The sequence below is a fragment of the Lethenteron reissneri genome, chromosome 68, assembly GCF_015708825.2.
Source record: "Lethenteron reissneri isolate LAM-NWPU_2019-01 chromosome 68, ASM1570882v1, whole genome shotgun sequence".
Classification (NCBI taxonomy): domain Eukaryota; kingdom Metazoa; phylum Chordata; class Hyperoartia; order Petromyzontiformes; family Petromyzontidae; genus Lethenteron; species Lethenteron reissneri.
This window is the reverse complement of record NC_083846.1, coordinates 4,997,907-5,022,068: the sequence shown is the minus strand read 5'-3', so window position 1 is coordinate 5,022,068 and position 24,162 is coordinate 4,997,907. Positions and strand designations below refer to the sequence as shown.

Sequence of the window (24,162 nt, the reverse complement as noted above, 5' to 3'; positions counted from 1 at the left end):
CCCACCTGATGACGGAGACTTGTGTTGCCTCCGAAACGTCGTGATTTTTGTTGTTTAATTTTTATTAATTTTTATTTAATTTTTTACCTACATGGTGACTTTACCGAAAGAACTAAGAGTACGATGTTGATTTGGCCTGCATGCGGTAGGTGGGGTTGGTGGTGGTGGTGGTGGTTGTGGCATAAGAACAGAAACAAATACGGCCAATAAATCTCCGAGTTCCTTGGGGGAAGCAGGAAGGGAACACGGGGGTGGTGGGTGGTGGGTGGTGGTGGTGGAGTGATAGCGGTCGATTTCCTGTGGTCCCCTAGAATTGTCCAAAACAAACACGTGGGTCACCGCCGGGAACATTCGGAACATGGCTCGCTGATTCACGCGGACGACAAACCGGTGATCGTGTGTCTGTCATGTGTGTGTGTGTGTCTGTCATGTGTGTGTGTCTGTCATGTGTGTGTGTGTGTCTGTCATGTGTGTGTGTGTGTCTGTCATGTGTGTGTGTCTGTCATGTGTGTGTGTCTGTCATGTGGAGATGGGGGGGGGGGGACACGTGTGTGTGTGTGTGTGTGTCTGTCATGTGGAGATGGGGGGGGGGGACACGTGTGTGTGTGTCATGTGGAGGTGGGGGGGGGGAGACACGTGTGTGTGTGTGTGTCATGTGGAGGTGGGGGGGGGAGACACGTGTGTGTGTGTGTCTGTCATGTGGAGGTGGGGGGGGGGAGACACGTGTGTGTGTGTGTCATGTGGAGGTGGGGGGGGGGAGACACGTGTGTGTATGTCATGTGGAGGTGGGGGGGGGGGAGACACGTGTGTGTGTGTGTGTCATGTGGAGGTGGGGGGGGGGAGACACGTGTGTGTGTGTCATGTGGAGGTGGGGGGGGGGGGAGACACGTGTGTGTATGTCATGTGGAGGTGGGGGGGGGGGAGACACGTGTGTGTGTGTGTCATGTGGAGATGGGGGGGGGGAGACACGTGTGTGTGTGTGTGTGTCATGTGGAGGTGGGGGGGGGGAGACACGTGTGTGTGTGTGTCATGTGGAGGTGGGGGGGGGGAGACACGTGTGTGTGTGTGTCATGTGGAGGTGGGGGGGGGAGACACGTGTGTGTGTGTGTCATGTGGAGGTGGGGGGGGGGAGACACGAGTGTGTGTGTGTGTCATGTGGAGGTGGGGGGGGGGGACACGTGTGTGTGTGTGTCATGTGGAGGTGGGGGGGAGACACGTGTGTGTGTGTGTCATGTGGAGGTGGGGGGGGGGGAGACACGTGTGTGTGTGTCATGTGGAGGTGTGGGGGGGGAGACACGTGTGTGTGTGTGTGTGTCATGTGGAGGTGGCGGGGGGGGGAGACACGTGTGTGTGTGTGTCATGTGTAGGTGGGGGGGGGGAGACACGTGTGTGTGTGTGTGTGTCATGTGAAGGTGGGGAGAGACACGTGTGTGTGTGTGTGTCATGTGGAGGTGGCGGGGGGGGGGGGAGACACGTGTGTGTGTGTCTGTCATGTGAAGGTGGCGGGGGGGGGGAGACACGTGTGTGTGTGTGTCATGTGTAGGTGGGGGGGGGGGAGACACGTGTGTGTGTGTGTCTGTCATGTGAAGGTGTGGGGGGGGGAGAGACACGTGTCCGTTGTTGGTGGGGAGTGGTGAGCGCACCACCATTGAATCCAAATCCCACACATCATCAACAATAGTGGCAAACATTTGCACCGGTGTTTGGTCCTCCCTTAGGTCGACTCAGCCTTAAAGGCGTACCTAGTGCGGCGTGTAAACATCAGCACTCGGTATGACGTCGCGGCCTTCATAGGTGGTGCTGCTGCTCGCTAACCAGGGCCGTATTGTCAAATAGGTCACAGTCGGCACCGTGCCTAGGGTCTACTCACTCACCCACTCACCCACCCACCCACCCACTCATTCACTCACCCACTCACTCACTTACCCACTCACTCACTCAGCCAGCCACTCACCCACCCACTCATTCACTCACCAAGCCATTCACTCACTCACCCACTCACCCACCCACCCACCCACTGATTCACTCACCCACTCACTCATTCACCCACTCATCCACCCACTCACTCACTCACCCAGCCACTCACCCAGCCACCTACTCACGCACCCACCCACTCACCCACTCACTCACTCATTCACCCACTCAATCATTCACCCACTCATTCACTCACCCACTCATCCACTCACCCACCCACCCACTCACCCACTCACTCATTTACCCACTCAATCATTCACCAACTCACCCACTCACTCACTCATTCACCCACTCAATCATTCACACACTCATTCACTCACCCACTCATCCACTCACCCACCCACCCACCCACCCATTCACCCACCCACCCACCCACTCACTCACTCACCCACTCACTCACCCACCCACCAGGGCAGCATTATCAAATATGCCACAGTAGGCACCGTGCCAAGGGTCTACTCACTCACTCAGCCAGCCATTCACCCACCCACCCACTCACCCATCCACTCACCCACCCATTCATTCACTCACCCACTCACTCATTCACCCATTCACTCATTTACCCACTCACTCACTCACCCACTCACTCATTCACCCATTCACTCATTTACCCACTCACTCACTCACCCACTCACCCAGCCACCTACTCACCCACGCATTCATTCACCCAATCATTCACCCACCCACCCACTAGGGCCATATGATCCAACTTCGAAACTAAAAGTGCTACGGAAATGAGTTTTTTTCCATGGTTTCTTTGTATGATAAAACAAATTAACGACATCCTTTTGAAGCTGCGTCATCCGATACGAAAAAAAACCAGTTGAAATTTGCTAAAAAAAAAGTTTACATTTGTATAATTTTTTGAGGCTTACCTTTTTTTTTATCACTCAATAATTTCAAAATAAATCTCGCTTCTCTGCGGCATCACGCAGCGACCGCCACCCCCATCGAACGAGGGACACGGACTGAGCGAGGATGGACCACATCTGCAGTGCACGACGACTTGTCCAGCGGCTGGACCGAGTCCCAAGTGAGAAGCAAGCAGAGTGACCGCGGCGGTGGCGGTGGTGGTGGCAGTGACATGGGCACTACTACACGCACCTGCCATAGGGCCTACAAGAACCTTAATCCGGCACTTTCGCTAACGGCACTTGCCCCAGACACCCGTGTCGGCTACACGTGTGTGTGGGGATCTTTGTCTGTGTTTCATAGGCACAGTAGGGGGCACAGGTGTTTGTGGCACCTGCTGGGTCTGTCCCGTGACCTCCTGGTGCACCTAGCCTGGCACAGCAGGGGGGCACAGGTGGTGCATTGGCCAGTCATCTCAGTCAGTCGACCCGTGGCACCTGCTGGGTCTGTCTCGTGACCTCCTGGTGCACCTAGCCTGGCACAGCAGGGGGGCACAGGTGGTGCATCGGCCAGTCATCTCAGTCAGTCGACCCGTGGCACCTGCTGGGTCTGTCTCGTGACCTCCTGGTGCACCTAGCCTGGCACAGTAGGGGGGCACAGGTGGTGCATCGGCCAGCAGTCATCTGAGTCAGTCGACCCGTGGCACCTGCTGGGTCTGTCCCGTGACCTCCTGGTGCACCTAGCCTGGCACAGCAAGGGGGCACAGGTGGTGTATCGGCCAGCAGTCATCTCAGTCAGTCGACCCGTGGCACCTGCTGGGTCTGTCCCGTGACCTCCTGGTGCACCTAGCCTGGCACAGTAGGGGGGCACAGGTGGTGCATCAGCCCAGTCATCTCAAGTCAGTCGACCCGTGGCACCTGCTGGGTCTGTCCCGCACCTAGCCTGGCACAGTAGGGGGGCACAGGTGGTGTATCAGCCCAGTCATCTCAGTCAGTCGACCCGTGGCACCTGCTGGGTTTGCCACGTGACCTCCTGCCAGCGGGCGTTCAATACTTCACGTGACCGCGGCGATCGTGCCAGGCTGGGTGCACCTGGAAAGCGAGGCCATGGGTTGACAAACCCAAATGGTGGTGGGGGGCGGTGGTGGGGGGTGACGTTGTGGGTATGCGTTGGGTCACCAGGTGCTCGCAGACACAGAAGGCAGCTGGGCAAACACTCCTGGGCCTCCCCCAGCCCCCCCCCCCTCCTGTGGGTCCTGTGGGGGGGGGGGGGAGGCAGCGGCAGCCGCTTTGATGAGGTCCCCAAAGTGGAGCGGTGGGACGGTGGAAATTCCCTCCCTCGCGAGAGAGGGAAATCGTTCCGACACTCGAGGGGGACGGCCAACAAGCAGGCAACACAAAGCGAGGCCTGACCACGCCACACAAAGCGAGCCCTCTTTGTGACTCTCACCCTCCGAGTGGGGGAGGAGGAGGGGGGTGAGGTGGTTGGGTGGGGGTTAGGGACAAACGTTCAAGGAGGAGATGGAGTCACGAAGTCGGAGAGTGGGTAGCCTTTCCATGACGTCGCTCCAGCCAGCGCTGTGCCACGCGCCAGCGATCGGTGTTGGTGGGACGCGTGGAGATCTGTGAATCACCTCCTTGACCCACCCACCCACGCCGCTCCGGTGTTGTAGGGGAGGTGGCAATATAACGAGGAGTGGATTCGTGAATCCACTCCGTGCGGAGTTTTGAGAGTGTCCCCCCCCTCCCTTGCCACCCCACCGCCACCACCCCCAACTCCCCCGTCCACTTTAACACGTGGCAGGCTTTCGCGACCAATATTATTCATAATCAAGGTGATTCATCTTCTTGGTTCTTTCGGTAAAGTCACGTAGAAGGGAAATAATAAAATAATAAAAATAAAACATAATAAAATACAATTCTCACGACATTTCGGCCACAACGCAAGCAGCCGTCCTCAGGTGAAGAACAGGTCTGTCGGAAAGACAGCGTCTGAATGAAACACCACCAAGCTTGGCAGCATATATTTAAGCTGGTATTTTTACTGTTTCCCTTCTACGTGACTTTACCGAAAGAACCAAGAAGATGAATCCCTGCAGCTCTAGTAGTCTTTGGCCGCTGGCATTCATTTTTCAGATGCCATGATGAACAAGGTAAGCTGAAGTCTCCCAACAGAAACACGTGCTCAGAGCTGCGGATTTCGTGAATAATATTGTGAAGCTCCTCGTAGAACTGGTCATGAATCTCAGGAGGTGAGCAGAGTGTCGGGGCGTAGACACTCAGGATGTTTACGTGGCCGGAAGCAGTGAGAATTCTCGTGAGCAGAATCCGCTCCGAGCTTGCGGTTGGTGGTTCTATCATGCCAAGGAGTGTGCTTTTGATGGCAAAACCAAGACCATGCTACGCATTTCACAAATTAGCACTATTCGCATTCCTGCATTTCCCATAAATATGTTAAATTCCTCTTGATATGCAGATTATTTTGTCAAGGCGCATTCCCCCCCCCCCCTTCCAACCCAGCTTAAATAGACGCTCCAAGCGTGGTGGTGTTTCATTTAGACGCTGTCGCCTCGACAGACCTGGTCTTCACCTGAGGACGGCTGCTTGCGTTGTGGCCGAAACGTCGTGAGAATTGTTTTATGTTTTATTTTTATTATTTTATTACTTCCCTTCTACGTGGTGACTTTACCGAAAGAACCAAGAAGACAAGACCGTGTTGCCTCGGTGCGTTGTGCTGTTTGACCTGCCAGTAGAAAGTGTAGTCCCTCCCTCGTAGTGAGCCACTGCCAGCAAGCCGGGTCTCCTGCAGCGCTGCAATATCAACAGCTCCCTGTCGATAACTGCGGTCTTGCGGATGTCCTCAATCTGCAATAGATCTTCGGAGAGCCCAGGACGCATTGCACGTACATTCCAGCTCGCAGGATGAAGGGCTTGGACATTCTTTCCTTTTGTTTTTGCTTTTGCCTGGTGCAGATCATACAGCCCAGTTGTCTGCTGATGAACCATAGGCTCCAAGCACCCATGTGAGCAGGTGAGCCGTGGCGGGAACGCACCTCATTGGCCGGGGGCTGCCCAGCTTGAGGCGCGTGGCGGTAGTTTTCCATTGGGGTGCAATGACCTCTCCCGTCGGCGATGGCGACCCTTGGCGGCCATTTTTAAATCCTTTATATTAAGTTCGCTTGCTTGCGTGCTTGCTTGCTTGCGTGCTTGCTTGCTTGCTTAGGACCGTGCAAATCTTTCGGTCGTTTTTTAACCCACTTCCCGTGATCCAATCGAGCTGACATTTTGCACACAGACTCGTTGTGCCAGACAATTATTGTTCGTGAAAAAAAAATCCCAAAATGTTACACTTTTTAGGCAAAAAAAATTTATTTTACATATATTCAAATAGAACGCATTCATGGCTTTGGCTGAACGTCAGAGTGTAAGAGCCCAGAGCGTAACCCTTCCACCGGCCGTGGCGGAGTAGCGCAGTTGGTAGCGCCCTCGCTTCCCATGCCAAAGGTCGCGGGATCGATCCCCGTGTCCTCCACAGGCGAATATATTTTTAAAATCCTTTATATTAAGTTCACTTCCTTGCTTGCTTGCGTGCTTGTGTAAAGTAGTAACTCGGCAGGAGACGACTTCACGGGTAGCACACTCTTTATTTTCACCAACTTGTAGTTACACGGATGACTAACACCCTACTTCGTTACACGGGTGACCAACACCCACTTAGCTACACGGGTGACGGACACCCACTCAGCTACACGGGTGACTAACACCCACTCAGCTACACGGGTGACCAACACCCACTCAGCTGTACTGACACGGGCTCTTACGCCCCGTAGCCTTCCGGGACACACCCAGCCGGGGTGCCCGTCTCGGCTCTGGGTACCACCGTCCCGACCCACACGGGCGTCGGACCACGGTCCCCCCAGTCTCGGCTCCGAGCCACACAGGGCCCCGGTCCCCACAAGGACGGCGGGACTAGGGGTCTCGGGCCACTACCTCCTCCACCCCGTCTTCGGTCTTCAACTGGTTAACACTGACCACGAGTGCTCTCGCGCGTCTCCCTTTATACCCCTCCTGCGGACGTCGCTGAGAGTACCCACTTATCTGACCAATCACTGCGCACTCGCTACGATCCTCTTTTCCCAGCTTGTGTGAGCGCGCCTTACCACCGGCGCGCGCGTCCATGCCACGCCCACATCGCGTGCCCAACCCCGCGCCCCGTGATCCATCACTGTCGGCACACGTCAATACCACCACTACATCACCCCCTACCACATAGCTCGCAGCCGACCCGGCTGCTAATAAAACATACAACACCCCTTCACCCCCATGTGTGCCCCGTAACATAACAACAAACCCTAACAACACAACATGAACACCGCAATCCGCAAAACCCAGCAACCGCCACACCCCCAACAAGAACAACATGCACAATCCGGCGAGTGGCAACGATACTGTGTATGCGGAAAGAATAACAATAAAAAAATGTCTTTCTTCATTTCCTCTCCTTTTCTCTCCGACTCATGCAGCGTCCCAATGTGTCCGAGCGTCCCTTGAACGGGACATTACCCCGGCAGAGGGGGAAGCCGGCAACGAGGTCGGGCTTTAACAAAAAAAAAAATGTTTTTTTTTTTTTTTTCATGAAAAGTGTTGCGTCCTTGCCCGAGTCCGCCTTGCCGGTCCGTCGTACGGCACCAGACGCAGTTGGCCATCCGGTGGCGCCGGCAGTTCAGGAAGGCATGGGCCAGGCATCGGGGCACCGCGCGAGCCGCGGGGTTCCGGTTCCCAACGGTCAACAGCCGTCAGGTCCGAGACACCTGGGGGTGGGTCAGGTGGAGACACGTGAGGATCAGCCTGCGACACATCCCTCCCCGTGTCGACGGTCACATCACACGCTCGGTCGTCACGGCACAACCCGGGGTCACGCGGCGCCGCGTAGGGTTTCAGTCGGGAGGGGTGCACGTACCAACGGCGTTTTCCCCATTTAATCTGTATACTCTGGGGTCGTGCAACCCGCACAATTTCCACCGGTCCCCTCCATGGTCTCAACAGTTTGGGGGACGTAGCCAACGGTGCGTGTGGACAATGCAGCCAGGCCTTATCGCCCGGTTCCCAATTGTGCGTATGCATCTTCCGTTCATGCAATCGCTCGTTCGCGATCTGCCGAGAGCGTGAATTCAATCTCGCAGCCTCTCGCGCCTCAGCCAATTTGGCAATGTTAAACTTAATGTGGTCTCCAAATTTTGATTTAGCACGTGGCTGTGAAATCCCCAGTTGGACGTCCATGGCCGGATCAGCCTCCCGCCCATACATCAGAAAAAATGGAGAAAACCCCGTCGCCGCATGGGGTGCCATCCGATAGGCCGCTAGTACCCCCGGTACCTGTAAGTCCCAATCCACCTGGTCGTCGCATACCTGTTGGCACAGCATAGACGTAATCGTCCTGTTCAGACGTTCAACCATACCGTCAGTCTGCGGGTGGTACGGGGAGGTACGTACTTTCTTTGTACCCAACAGGTCGCACACCTCGCGCAACAAAACACTCGAAAAGTTTTTCCCTTGATCCGTCAGCAAGCGTTCGGGGGCGCCTTTGTCCAAAACGTAACCTTGGACAAAGGCGTCCGCCACTGCCGCAGCCGACTGGTTGGCGAGTGGCCACGCCATGGGCCAGCGGGTGAAGTACTCTACGCCAACCAGCAGGAACTTATTTCCCCGAGGTGTAGCGGGAAAGGGCCCCAAGATGTCTAGCGCGACCAATTCGTTCGTGCGCGAAACTTGAATGGATTGAAGCGGTGGATTTGCCGCTATTGGTGGCGGTTTTCTTTTAGCGCACCCTACACACCCCTTAAGAATGTTCGCCACGTCATTTCCCATCCCAGGCCAATAGTAGTCTCGCTGAATGAGGGCGAGCGTTTTGTGAAACCCCAGATGCATGAGTCGTTCATGGGCAGCCAGGACGACCTTACCCCGTACAGCAACCGGCACCACAATCATGTGACGCCGGGACATGGAGTCCCACTTCATCAAGAGGCCCTGTCTGCACACCCAGGAACCGACCCGCGTTTCCCCGCCCTCGGGAACGTCAACCTTCCGACGTAGCGCGAGTAGGGAGCTGTCGGCCATTTGCAGACGGCCCCACTCGATGAGAGGCAACGCTAACAGCGAGTCCCTCCCCGTGGGGGCGTCGACCCCCGTAGTATCCGTGGCGGCGAGCACAACTTCCGCGGGGACAGCGACAGAGGGTTTACACCGCGCCGATCCTAACTGACATGCGCATTCCGTACGCGTCGGCAACCGTGACAATGCATCCGCATTCGAGTGTCGCAACCCCTTGCGGTAAATCGTCGTGAATTGGTAGTCCTGAAGGACCTCCAACCATCGGGACAATTGGCCGGATGGCTGCGCCACCCGCATAGCGTATTGGAGAGCCGCATGGTCCGTGCGAACCGTAAAGTGACGGCCATACAGATACGGCCTGAATTGCTGAATAAAAACCACAATCGCCAGCAATTCACGCCGTGTCACGCAGTAGCGTTGTTCCGCGGGGGACAGAACCCTGCTACCGTAGGCGACCACCCGTTCGACCCCCCCGACCACCTGTGAGAGCACTCCCCCGATACCCGTGTTACTGGCATCCGTGTCGAGCACAAACGGTTGCGTGAAATCGGGGTAACACAAGGGGGGAGCCTGCACCAAGGCGTCACGAAGGGAGCAGAACGCGGCCTCCTCCTCCGGCCCCCAGTGAAACCGCACCCCTTTAGCTGTCAAGGCGTGCAGGGGCCTGGCTATGGTGGCAAACTGCTTGACAAAACGACGGTAATAGGAGGCAAATCCTATGAAGCTGCGGACTTCAGTAACAGAGGTCGGTGTTGGCCATGAGCCGACGCATTGCGTCTTAGCAGGGTCCGTCGAGATCCCTGAACGGCTAACGATATGGCCCAAATACCTGACCGATTTCCGAAGCAGAAAACATTTAGCCGGTTTAAATTTAAGCTTCGCGGAACGCATCCTGAGAAACACTGCTCTCAGTCGCTGGAGGTGCTCCTCAAAAGTTCGGCTGAAAACGATGATATCATCGAGGTAAATCAAACAGGTGTCCCATTGAAGGCCTGACAAAACCAATTCCATGAGCCTCTGGAACGTGGCAGGAGCGGAATGTAAACCCATGGGCAATCGGTTGAACTCAAATAGGCCTCCCGGTGTCCGGAAAGCGGTTTTAGGTTTTGATTCGTCATCGAGGGGCAATTGCCAAAATCCCGAAAGCAAATCGAGCGTCGAAAAAAACTGTGCTCCTGCCAAGGCATCCAGCGACTCATCCATCCTGGGGAGCGGATACGCATCGGCCATTGATATTTTGTTTAGGCGGCGGAAATCAACACAGAACCGCAGGGATCCATCCTGTTTTTTAACCAAGACGATAGGAGCACCCCACGGACTGGAAGAGGGCGCAATGATGTCGGCCGCCAACATGTCATTTACCGCCGACTGCACATGCTCCTTCTCGGCTGGACTGAGCCGGAAGGGATTCTGTCGAATAGGGGCCGCGTCCCCAGTCTCTATGTGGTGGCGCAACAGGTCTGTGCAGCCAATGTCGTACTTGTGCCTGCTAGACACGTCAGCGAACTCGAGCAGCAAGCCCCTCAATGCACCCAACTGCACACTGGACAAGGTACTGGACCCGGCACACAACGAGTCCAACCACTCTGTCCCCTCCTCACTTTGGGGATGCGTATCGACATTTGAATCGGCGTGAGCAACGAGCTGTTCCTCGACGGGTAGCGGCGCGGCGTGAGCGAGCACCGTTCCCTGCGTAATCACGGCCGGCCGCGACCCCGTATTCAGGACCACAACGAACGGCTCACTGTCCCCCCTTACCATGGTCTGGGCCACCGCTAAGTCGAGGTCCCCTTTAGCCCTGTTAGACGGCCCCAATAGAACTCCCTGCGCCCCCGCATCCGCCCCAAGGGGTTTTCTCAACCGAAGGGGTACCAACATTTGCGATCCCGGGGGCACCCGTACAGTCCGGGTTGCCAGCGCCTGCACCGCCGCACAAGCCGTGCGTATCTTATTTGGACTCTTCAAAAACTCAACCCGCCAACCCGACGGAAGCTCAATGCAGGCCTGGTCTATGAGAATTTTTATGGGCATTTTAGACAGAAAGTCTGTGCCTAGTAAACAAGGAACGGCCAACGATGATGATACAAAAATAGGACCCGCCAATTTAATGTCGCCAATACAAATATTCGCCCGAATCTGGCCGATGATTCCCAAAGATCCCCCGTTTGCCGCGTAAAATGGTACGTCCACCGGCAGAAGTGGTCGACATTGTACGGGAAGAGTATTATAAATAAGGTCCGAAATAACAGTGGCCGACGCACCCGTGTCCACGAGCACCCGGACCTCAACCCCGTCAATGTACCCCGTTACCACGGACGACCCGGCCGACGCAGCCACAATCCTGTGGGCCAATTCGGACCACTCGACTGCCTTCGGGCCGTACGCGGACCCCTCTTGCCGAACCGAACCCCCGGCGCCCATACACGGTCCCCCCACCGCTAAGCGGCGACCCGAACGTGCCGTGCGTGTGGACCGAACGTGTGAGGTGCCGCGACTTGCCGGGTTCAGTTGGGATGTCTTGAGTCCCTGGTCGTCGTCCGGACGTGGTCCCGCGGTGCGTTGACGCGGGGCCCGGCACCCGGCCGCGACGTGGCCCCGAAGGCCGCAGTTGTAGCAGACGACGAGGGACGTCGTAGGTTTCGGTTGCTCCAGCTTGCGGGAGGAGTGTGTGGGCGAACGACCTCCCGTTCTCCACTCCCCCGGCCTCGAACCAGCGAAGGCCTCCTCCCGAGGCACAGCAGGCTGAGGTCCGATGATCGTGGCGGCTGGTGCCCCGTTCTCCACCGATGCGCAGACGACCGTCGGCTTCCGCTGTAGGACCTCGTAAGCGTGGATACTCGTGGCAATCCCCAGGGAGCAGATGTCCATTTCGTCCGCCGTATTAATGGGAACTCCCAATCCGTGAGCCAGCGCCAGCAGCTGCTCCGTCACCATGGCGTCCTTCCCCTCCTTGTCCATGCGGGGAAAAGCTGAATCCGCCAGGGCGAGCAGCGCCGTGCGATAGGCGAGCGTTGTTTCTCCAACCACCTTCCGCCGATCGTAGAACTGGTGGCGACAGGTCGAGGGCGGCCCGAACACCTTGGCCAACAGGTGCAGCGCGGCCTGGAGCGTTGAGCGGGACGACCTCGGGGCAGACGTGAAGGACGCAAGCGCGTCGTCGTCGAGCATCGCTGGCAGCGCGCGCAGGGCAGTGGTGTCGGACCACCCCGACATTTCTTGATGCGCGATGAACCGTCGCTGGAAGGCTCCCCAGTCGCCCCCGTCCGCCTTGAACACCGACAGCGCGGGCAATCGTTGCTGGAGAACTCGATCGTCGTCGTCGTCGTTGGAACGATTTTCCCGCGCGCCGCTGTGGTTGTAGAAAATGTCGGCTCCCTCTGCAGGCGCAAAATGGAGAGCTCCGGCGCTCGCCGATGACGCGGGCTGCGCTGTGTGGAGACCTCTGGCCACGTGGTGTCCGCGTTTCCCGCCAACCGGAGGCGGACCCTCAAAAATGGCGCCAACTCCCAAACTTTTGGCGCGAAACGCCTTATGGCGGGAACCCTCCAGCCGCGCCGCCTCTTCCAACCCCGCAGGCGTTCCACCGGCCGCTGGAACGGAGATCTCCGCCAAGATCGCAGCAGCGGCGAGCAGCAACTCCGCCAGGCGGGAGTGAGCGTCCTGCAGGCTGGTGTCGGAGGCGGGCGGAGCATCGGCCATCTCCGCGAAGTGCTGCATCGGCGGCAACTCCTCGTCCTCTCCTCCCGAGGGTGGTGTCACCGGTACGTCGTCGTCTCCCCGGTCTTGCACGTGGGAACGAGAAGTCTTCCTTGTGTCCATTCTCCTTGAAGACAGGTTTACTTCTGACGCCAGTTGTAAAGTAGTAACTCGGCAGGAGACGACTTCACGGGTAGCACACTCTTTATTTTCACCAACTTGTAGTTACACGGATGACTAACACCCTACTTCGTTACACGGGTGACCAACACCCACTTAGCTACACGGGTGACGGACACCCACTCAGCTACACGGGTGACTAACACCCACTCAGCTACACGGGTGACCAACACCCACTCAGCTGTACTGACACGGGCTCTTACGCCCCGTAGCCTTCCGGGACACACCCAGCCGGGGTGCCCGTCTCGGCTCTGGGTACCACCGTCCCGACCCACACGGGCGTCGGACCACGGTCCCCCCAGTCTCGGCTCCGAGCCACACAGGGCCCCGGTCCCCACAAGGACGGCGGGACTAGGGGTCTCGGGCCACTACCTCCTCCACCCCGTCTTCGGTCTTCAACTGGTTAACACTGACCACGAGTGCTCTCGCGCGTCTCCCTTTATACCCCTCCTGCGGACGTCGCTGAGAGTACCCACTTATCTGACCAATCACTGCGCACTCGCTACGATCCTCTTTTCCCAGCTTGTGTGAGCGCGCCTTACCACCGGCGCGCGCGTCCATGCCACGCCCACATCGCGTGCCCAACCCCGCGCCCCGTGATCCATCACTGTCGGCGCACGTCAATACCACCACTACACTTGCATACTTGCGCGCTTGCTTGCTTGCTTACGACAGTGCAAATCTTTCGGTCGTTTTTTAACCCACTTCCCGTGATCCAATCGAGCTGACATTTTGCACACAGACTCGTTGTGCGTGATAATTAATATTCGTGAAAAAAATAATTCCAAATTTTACACTGTTTAGGGAAAACAAATTAAATATTTAATTACCAATTGCTTAATACTGGCAGACAATCATCTGACCCATAGGTGGCAGCCATCTCAAGCCAGAGGACGAGAGGACTCTAGCCGCCCGATTCATGATGACGCAAATGTTGACTAACCACATGGCATGAAATCCCTGCCCCCACACTGTACAATGGAGACTATTTATAGAGCAGTTAAATTGAAGCCGCCAGGTTCTTGAAAGTGGTAAAACGGGTCAACGTTAGTGCCCTCGGGAATATACGGGGCATGTCAAGAGGTGATCTTTCATTTTTAAAACCTTTATATTAACTTCACTTGCTTGCTTGCTTGCTTACTCAAGAAAAACATAAATGAATAATAAAATTAAACCGATGCCACGCATATAAAGGATTTATAGTGAAAACACTTTGTTTTTACGGGTAAAATTTTTAACGCCAATCCAAACTGACCGTATTAAACCGCGACTGCTGCCGTACGTGTTTCTTGGCCACGATCGGGTGGCCGAGTAGGAGTGTCCTCCCCCCCATTCTTGTGTAACGGGTTCCGGAGACACTTGTAGAGGTAACTTCTTTATTACAATCCAACACTCCAACAGTCCAACTCTCCAACAGTCCTGATACTCTGTTACAGCCTAGGTACACAGCCTAGCTACACAGCCTAGATACTCTACTCTGGCTACGCTCCGGAACTCGCCCTCACAAGGTCGTAGAGTCGGGAGTTCCAGAGTCCCAGCGCTGGCTCTCACAGCATCCCAGGGTCTTCAGATGGCTGGTCGTGGGTCTTGGGTCTTGAGTTACAACTGGGCCCTGATCGTCCAGGGAGCTCTCCTTTTATGCCTGGTCTAACGAGGGGTGGGGCCGTGTGCGCCACCAGACATCCCACAGAGCACACACAGCCCCCCCCCGTTGGCGGCGCCCAGAGGCTTAAGCGTCTGGACCCCCTGGGAACCCAGTGCCTGGCGCCCAGGGGATTACGCGTCTGGACCCACCTGGGAACCCAGAGCCTACAGCAGCCCCTCCCTTCTTATGTCACTACACTTGCACATCTTGTCGGCGCAAAGGCCGGGCAGGTTACTGTGGAAATCCTGGGTTGCCTATGCATCAGGAATTCTAGATGTGAAGCTTTCGTGACTGCAAGGATTCATATTCTTATGTTTTTTCGGTAAAGTCACGTAGGTAAAACATTAAAATTAAAAAAAGTAAAATAAAATAAAAATCACGACGTTTCGGAGGCAACACAAGCTTCCGTCTTCAGGTGGAACCGTCACAGCCCGACAGCTGTATCAAGTAAATGAGAGATTGCAGGAGATACCACTCCGTATATATAATGGTTGAGGGGGGGGGGGGAAGGGGCAGGTATGGCCCACTCTTTATTATTATGGTAAGGTGCGGTTTGAGACTATGAATAGACTGCATAACAAAAGACTGAGCCTTTATTATGGAGAGGTTCGGTTTGTGACTACGCCCAGCCTACATAATAAAAGTGTGAAAAAAGAAAGCTAAACCTGGTAGAAAAACCTAAGAACATGCCTCAGGATCCCCCCCTCCAGAGGTCGCAAACGGGTTTTGTTTCCTTACCCGTACCCGTACCCGTACCCGGCTGCACCAGGGTCGCAAATGGGTACCCGTACCCGTACCCTACCCGAAATGAGTGACAAACGGCTACTCACCAGTGACTCACGGCCTACCCGTACCCGTACCCGGCCGCACCAGGGTCGCAAACGGCTACCCGTACCCTACCCGTACCCGGCCTGGTATCGGGTAGGGTACGGGTATCGGGTACCCGATTGCGACCTCTGGGATGAAGCCATGTTACAGGCGCGGGTGGGTTGATTCTAGGAACTTGAATTGTGAGAAGAGACAAGACGTTGGGAAATGAGTGACAAACGGTGACTCACCAGTGCCTCATGGCCTACCCGTACCCGGCCGCACCAAGGGTCGCAAACGGCTACCCGTACCTTGCCGGGTACGGGTAGCCGGGTATCGGGTAGGGTACGGGTATGGGGTAGGGTACGGGTATCGGGTACCCTGTTGCAACCTCTGCCCCCCGCCCCCCTCCAACTCGGCCTTGCCGGTGAGGTCCAAAGGAGTGCGTAACACGACGTTTCGTACCAGTTTGGCTGCAGGGACTGCCGGGAATGTGACGCTGTGCGTCACAAAACCGCCTATGGGGCCCCTGATATTCTGTTGGGGCTTACTCCCTTAACAGAGGTCGCAACCGGGTACCCGATACCCGTACCCCACCCGATACCGGGCTACCCATACCCGGCCAGGTACGGGTACGGATACCCGTTTGCGACACCTGGTGCGGCCGGGTACGGGTAGGCCGTGAGTCACTGGTGAGTAGCCGTTTGTCACTCATTTCGGGTAGGGTACGGGTAGGGAACGGGTACCCGTCCCCGGCCGGGTACGGGTACGGGTAGGCCGTGAGTCACTGGTGAGTAGCCGTTTGTCACTCATTTCGGGTAGGGTACGGGTAGGGAACGGGTACCCGTCCCCGGCCGGGTACGGGTACGGGTACTCATTTGCGACCCTGGTGCGGCCGGGTACGGGTACGGGTAAGGACTCAAAACCCGTTTGCGACCTCTGCCCCTTAACCTCTGACTCTCCCAAATGGAGTCGCAAGGCAGTGACCAGGTACTGAGAGCCGGGCCAGCCGTGCCTGGGACTGGCGTAGGGCAGGGTCGTCACGCCCTCAGGGGGTTCGTCGACAACGAACACACAGACGGACTGACAGACGTACACACAGACGGACACCCAGACGGACTGACAGACGAACACACAGACGGACTGACAGATGAACACACAGACATACACACAGACGGACACACAGACGGACTGACAGACGAACACACAGACGGACTGACAGACGAACACACAGACGTACACACAGATGAACACACAGACGGACTGACAGATGAACACACAGACGGACACACAGACGGACACACAGACGGACTAACAGACGGACATACAGACGAACACACAGACGGACACACAGACGGACTAACAGACGTACACACAGACGGACTGACAGACGAACACACAGACGGACACACAGACGGACTGACAGACGAACACACAGACGGACTGACAGACGAACACACAGACGGACACACAGACGGACTGACAGACGAACACACAGACGGACTGACAGACGAACACACAGACGTACACACAGATGAACACACAGACGGACTGACAGATGAACACACAGACGGACTGACAGATGAACACACAGACGAACACACAGACGGACTAACAGACAAACACACAGACGAACACACAGACGGACACACAGATGGACACACAGATGGACACACAGACATACACACAGACGGACTGACAGACGAACACACAGACGGACTGACAGACGAACACACAGACGGACTGACAGATGAACACACAGACATACACACAGACGGACTGACAGACGAACACACATACGGACTGACAGACATACACACAGTCGGACTGACAGATGAACACACAGACGGACTGACAGATGGACTGACAGACGAACACACAGACGGACTGACAGACGAACACACAGACGGACTGACAGACGAACACACAGACGGACTGACAGATGAACACACAGACATACACACAGACGGACTGACAGACGAACACACATACGGACTGACAGACATACACACAGTCGGACTGACAGATGAACACACAGACGGACTGACAGATGGACTGACAGACGAACACACAGACGGACTGACAGACGAACACACAGACGGACTGACAGATGAACACACAGACGGACTAACAGACGGACACACAGACATACACACAGACGGACTGACAGACGAACACACAGACGGACTGACAGATGAACACACAGACGAACACACAGACGGACTAACAGACAAACACACAGACGAACACACAGACGTACACACAGATGAACACATAGACGGACTGACAGACGGACACACAGACATACACACAGTCGGACTAACAGACGGACACACAGATGGACTGACAGGCGAACACACAGACGTACACACAGACGGACTAACAGAAGAACACACAGACAGACTAACAGACGTACACACAAACACAGACGGACACACAGACGAACACACAGACGGACTAACAGACGAACACACAGACGAACACACAGACGGACTAACAGACAAACACACAGACGAACACACAGACGGACACACAGACGGACTGACAGACGGACACACAGACGGACACACAGACGGACACACAGACGGACTAACAGACGGACATACAGACGAACACACAGACGGACACACAGACGGACTAACAGACGTACACACAGACGGACTGACAGACGAACACACAGACGGACACACAGACGGACACACAGACGGACTAACAGACGGACACACAGACGGACTGACAGACAAACACACAGACGAACACACAGACGGACACACAGACGGACACACAGACATACACACAGACGGACTGACAGACGAACACACAGACGGACTGACAGATGAACACACAGACGGACTAACAAACAAACACACAGACGAACACACAGACGGACTAACAGAAGAACACACAGACAGACTAACAGACGGACACACAGACGAACACACAGACGGACACACAGACGGACTGACAGACGAACACACAGACGGACACACAGACGGACACACAGACGGACTAACAGACGGACACACAGACGAACACACAGACGGACACACAGACGGACACACAGACGAACACACAGACGGACTAACAGATGAACACACAGACGGACACACAGACGAACACACAGACGGACTGACAGACGAACACACAGACGAACACACAGACGGACTGACAGACGTACACACAGACGGACTAACAGACCAACACACAGACGGACACACAGACGGACTAACAGACAAACACACAGACGAACACACAGACGGACTAACACACGAACACACCGATGAACACACAGATGGACACACAGACGGACACACAGACGTACACACAGACGGACTAACAGAAGAACACACAGACAGACTAACAGACGTACACACAGACAAACACAGACGGACACACAGACGAACACACAGACGGACTGACAGATGAACACACAGACGGACTAACAGACGAACACACAGACGGACTGACAGATGAACACACAGACGAACACACAGACAAACACACAGACAAACACACAGACGTACACACAGACAGACTAACAGACGAACACACAGACGAACACACAGACGGACACACAGACGGACACACAGACATACACACAGATGGACTGACAGACGAACACACAGACGGACTGACAGATGAACACACAGACGGACTAACAGACGAACACACAGACGGACTGACAGATGAACACACAGACGGACTAACAAACAAACACACAGACGAACACACAGACGTGCACACAGATGAACACACAGACGGACTAACAGACAAACACACAGACGGACAGACAGACAAACACACAGACGGACACACAGACGGACACACAGTCGGCCGGGCGAGTAGTAGGAGAGGGTTGAAAGATCCCTCGCTGCTGTTGATTGCCAAGCAAGTGAACTCAAGAGGACTCAACGTTACATCAGGGCAGTATCTCGAGTGTTTGAACTTGGGGGGGGGGGGGGGGCTGGGTGGAGGGGGGGGGCTGGGTGGAGGGGGGTGGGGGGGTGGCACTTCCGATTACTTCTTAGACCTCTTCCCCAAAGACAAAGATCCCCCGTGTAGCCTTAAAGGCTGTTGGGGCAAGTGCTGATAGCGAGCACCTTTTCCCCGATACAAAGAAAAAAAAAACTGATGCTTTGATAGTGTGCAAAAAGGCCCTTTTTTAAACAATGTTGTTGTTGTGGGTATGGTTGTTGTGGGTGTTGTTGTGGATGTTGTAGTTGTTGACGTTGTTTGCTTGTTTTTTGTGGTTGTTGTGGTTGTTGTTTCTGTGGTTGTTGTGGTTGTTGTTATTGTGGGTGTTGTTGTGGTTCTTGTGGTTGTTGTAGTTGTGGTTGTTGTTGTGGGTATGGTTGTTGTGGGTGTTGTTGTGGATGTTGTAGTTGTTGACGTTGATGTTTGGTTGTTTTAGTGGTTGTTGTGGTTGTTGTGTTTGTTGTTGTGGGTGTTGTTGTGGTTCTTGTGGTTGTGGTTGTTGTTGTTGTTGTGGGTATGGTTGTTGTGGGTGTTGTTGTGGATGTTGTAGTTGTTGACGTTGTTTGTTTTTTGTGGTTGTTGTTGTGGTTGTTGTTTCTGTGATTGTTGTTGTTATTGTGCTTGTTATTGTTGTTCAGGACGCTCGATGCCAAAACCGAGGTCTGCTTCTGCCGCTGCTGCTGCTGCTGTGGTAACTCTGGGGCTGTGACCCAACAACAACAATAATGAATTACATTCATATGTAAAGGCATCGTCAGCAGAGGTCGCAACCGGGTACCCGATACCCGTACCCTACCAGATACCCGGGTACCTGCACCCGGCCGGGTACGGGTACCCGTTTGCGACCCTGGTGCGGCCGGGTACGGGTACAGGTAGGCCGTGAGTCACTGGTGAGTAGCCGTTTGTCACTCATTTCCCAACGTCTTGTCTCTTCTCACAATTCAAGTTCCTAGAATCAACACACCCGCGCCTGCAACATGGCTTCATCCCACAGGTCGCAATCGGGTACCCGTACCCTACCCGGCCGGGTACGGGTACTTGGGTATCGGGTAGGGTACGGGTACCCGTTTGCGACCTTGGTGCGGCCGGGTACGGGTACGGGTAAAGAATCAAAACCCGTTTGCGACCTCTGATCAATCGTCAGCATCCTTGTGAGGGGCACGCGCGCGAGACACGAGGGCTGAGAGGGTCACTTGACACCACACAGATGTCTCCCTCTCTCTCACTCCACTCTCTCACTCACTCCACTCTCTCTTGCACTCTCACACCCCCACTCTCTCTCTCTCTGTGCTTCCTTTTGTTTTACGATCAGTGGAAACAAGAAGATGCTCGGTGTATTCGGCACTTTGCTTCGTTCATCATTTCGTTATTTATTTAATTTAAAATTTGTAACTTTGCTTTATGTAAACCCCCACCTCTCGCTCTCACTCCCTCTCTCGCTCGCTCCCTCGCTCGCTCCCTCGCTCGCTCCCTCGCTCGCTCGCTCTCTCGCTCGCTCTCTCGCTCGCCCTCTCGCTCACCCTCTCGCTCACCCTCTCGCTCACTCTCTCGCTCACTCTCTCGCTCACTCTCTCGCTCTCTCTCTCGCTCACTCTCTCGGTCACTCTCTCGCTCACTCTCTCGCTCACCCTCTCGCTCACCCTCTCGCTCACTCTCTCGGTCACTCTCTCGCTCGCCCTCTCGCTCACCCTCTCGCTCACCCTCTCGCTCACTCTCTCGGTCACTCTCTCGCTCTCTCTCTCGCTCACTCTCTCGGTCACTCTCTCGCTCGCCCTCTCGCTCACCCTCTCGCTCACCCTCTCGCTCACTCTCTCGGTCACTCTCTCGCTCTCTCTCTCGCTCACTCTCTCGCTCGCTCTCTCGCTCACCCTCTCGCTCACCCTCTCGGTCACTCTCTCGCTCTCTCTCTCGCTCACTCTCTCGCTCACTCTCTCGGTCACTCTCTCGGTCGCTCTCTCGCTCGCCCTCTCGCTCACCCTCTCGCTCACTCTCTCGCTCACTCTCTCGGTCGCTCTCTCGGTCGCTCTCTCGCTCGCCCTCTCGCTCACCCTCTCGCTCTCTCTCGCTCACTCTCTCGCTCACTCTCTCGCTCACTCTCTCGCTCACTCTCGTTCTGCACGCAGCCCTTCTCGCAGTCCGACGGCCTCTGACGGGTAGCTCATATCAGCATCACTCTCTCTCACTCCCATTTTCTGTCTCTGTGCTTCCAGGGTTCAGGGGCCTGCTCAATCCGCGGCTCCGGCTGGAGCACGCCGCCTACCACGTACACGCCGGTGATGCACCCCGCCGTCTTCTTCATCGAATGCTGGGTGTCCCGAAAAGCCCCTCTCTGTACCAGTGTGAACGGCGCCCTCCTTGTCACCTTCTGATGCGCTCCACGACCAACACCACCACCACGTGACGTTTTTGTTGTTGGACGTGACGCGTTGAGCACCACGTGCCGTAGCACGTGGCTTTTGCTGATTGTCTTTGGTCATTTGTTGCTGGCGACTTCGTGTTTCGTATCAAACTCGGCTCCAGTTCTGTCGCTTGTGGCAGCAATAAAAGTGGTTTAAAAGTCAACAAGTCTGTCACTCCATCTCTCTCTCCCACTCTCTCGCACTCCACTCACTCACCCCAGCGCGCCGTTCTAATTAGGATAATTTTCTCGCATCGATTTCTCGCTCGCGGCCGATGGGGGAGAGTAGTAAGAGGAGGATGAGGGGGGTGGTGGTGGTGGCAGCTTTATCGATCGCAGCAGAAGCGGTACTTCTCTCTCGCTCGCTCTCGCTCGTTCCTAATCTGTGCGGAACCACGTCAACCCAGGTCTCCGACGGCGCAAGAGCGTGGTCCCTTCCTCATTCAGCGGCGTTCCTTGCCCGAGCCCTGTTACCGGTCCAGTCCTAGCCACCAGTTGACCGGTGAGGTGGCCAGGCTCTTGACAAGCAGCTCGGGGTAAACTCATCCCCGTGGCTTCCTGGGCAAAGCTCCTCGTGGTGATTCTTTGCTGCGTGAGTGACGGACACGGCGGGGGAGAGAGAGAGACAGAGAGGCAGGGATAGAAATCGTGAGATGCAGAGAGACAATGAGTGAGATAGAGAGATAGAGGGAGAGTGGGATAGAGAGGGAGCGAGAGGGAATAATGGACCCCGAGGTAGATATTGAGATTGATTGAGCTCGACACAGAGACACACAGAGACACACACACAGATAGACAAGAGACAGAGACAAACAGAGACACATACACACAGATACACAAGATACAGAGACACACAGAGACACACACACAGATACACAAGAGACAGAGACACACAGAGACACACACGCTAACAGAGAGAGACACACACGGAGACAAAGAGAGACACACATATACACAGAAACAGAGACACACAGAGACACACAAAGAGAGACACACAAACATAGAGATAGACATAGAGACACACAGACACAGACAGAGAGACACACACAGAGAGACACACAGACAGACAGAGAGACACACAGAGAGACACACAGACAGACGGAGAGACACACACAGAGAGACACACAGAGAGAGACACACACAGACACACAAACACACAGAGAGAGACACACACACACAGAGACACACAGACGCACACACACAGAGACACAGACACACACAGAGAGACACACAGACACACACAGATACACACAGAGAGACACACACACAGACACACACAGAGAGACACACACAGATACACACACTGACAAACACAGAGACACACACACAGATACAGACACACACAGCCATAGAGAGACACACAGACACAGACACACACAGAGAGAGACACAGACACAAACAGACACACAGAGAGACACACAGACACAGACACACACACAGAGACACACAGACACACACAGAGAGACACACAGATACAGACACACAGACAGAGAGACACACAGACGCACACACAGACGCACACACAGACACACACAGACACACACAGAGACACACACACAGAGAGACACACAGACACACACAGACACACACAGAGACACACACACAGACAGACACACAGACACACACAGAGACACACACAGACACACACACATACACACACACAGACACAGACACACAGTGACACATACACAGACACACACACAGAGACACACACACAGACAGACACACAGACACACACAGAGACACACACAGACACACTCACAGACAGTCACACACAGACACACACAGACACACCACATACACACACACAGACACAGACACACAGTGACACACACACAGACACAGACACACAGTGACACACACACAGACAGACACACACAGACACACACAGACACACACACAGACAGACACACAGACACACACAGAGACGCCGAGTGGCTGTGGCCGTGTGATGGGACACCCGTCCCCACGTGACCGGGCGACTCGTGGGGACGGGGGGGGGCAGCAGCCTGGGGGTGGTGGTCGTGGTGGTGGTAGTGGTGGTAGTGGTGGTGGTAGTGGTGGTGGGGATCGTGATGGTGATGGTGGTAGTGGTGATTGTGGTCGTGGTGGTTGTGGTGGTGGTCGTGGTGGTGGTGGTTGTGGTGGTTGTGGTCGTGGTGGTGGTGGTCGTGATGGTGGTGGTTGTGGTCGTGATGGTGGGGGTCGTGGTGGTGGTAGTGGTGGTGGTGGTTTTGGTCGTGGTGGTGGTGGGGGTCGTGGTGGTGGGGGTCGTGATGGTGATAGTGGTAGTGGTGGTGGTAGTGGTGGTTGTGGTCGTGGTGGTGGTGGTGGGGGTCGTGATGGTGGTGGTGGTGGTGGTAGTGGTGGTGGGGGTCGTGATGATGGTGGTGGTAGTGGTGGTGGTGGTCGTGATGGTGGTGGTCGTGATGGTGGTGGTGGGGGTCGTGATGGTGGGGGTCGTGGTGGTTTTGATGGTCGTAGTGGTGGTGGTGGAGGTCGTGGTGTTTGTGATGGTGGTAGTG

At 55.4% G+C, this 24,162-nt stretch overlaps 1 long non-coding RNA gene across 2 annotated transcripts; it reads left to right on the top strand.

The window, feature by feature from the left end:
* The first annotated feature begins 277 nt into the window (after positions 1 to 277).
* LOC133360406 (uncharacterized) lies at positions 278 to 21,727 on the top strand. Of its 2 annotated transcripts, XR_009757251.1 has the most exons (4): positions 278 to 390; positions 2,910 to 3,007; positions 5,799 to 5,856; positions 21,450 to 21,727. It is a non-coding gene; the product is annotated as an uncharacterized LOC133360406 (long non-coding RNA). The 2 variants fall into 2 exon arrangements; XR_009757252.1 differs by lacking the exon at positions 5,799 to 5,856.
* The last annotated feature ends 2,435 nt before the right edge of the window (positions 21,728 to 24,162 follow it).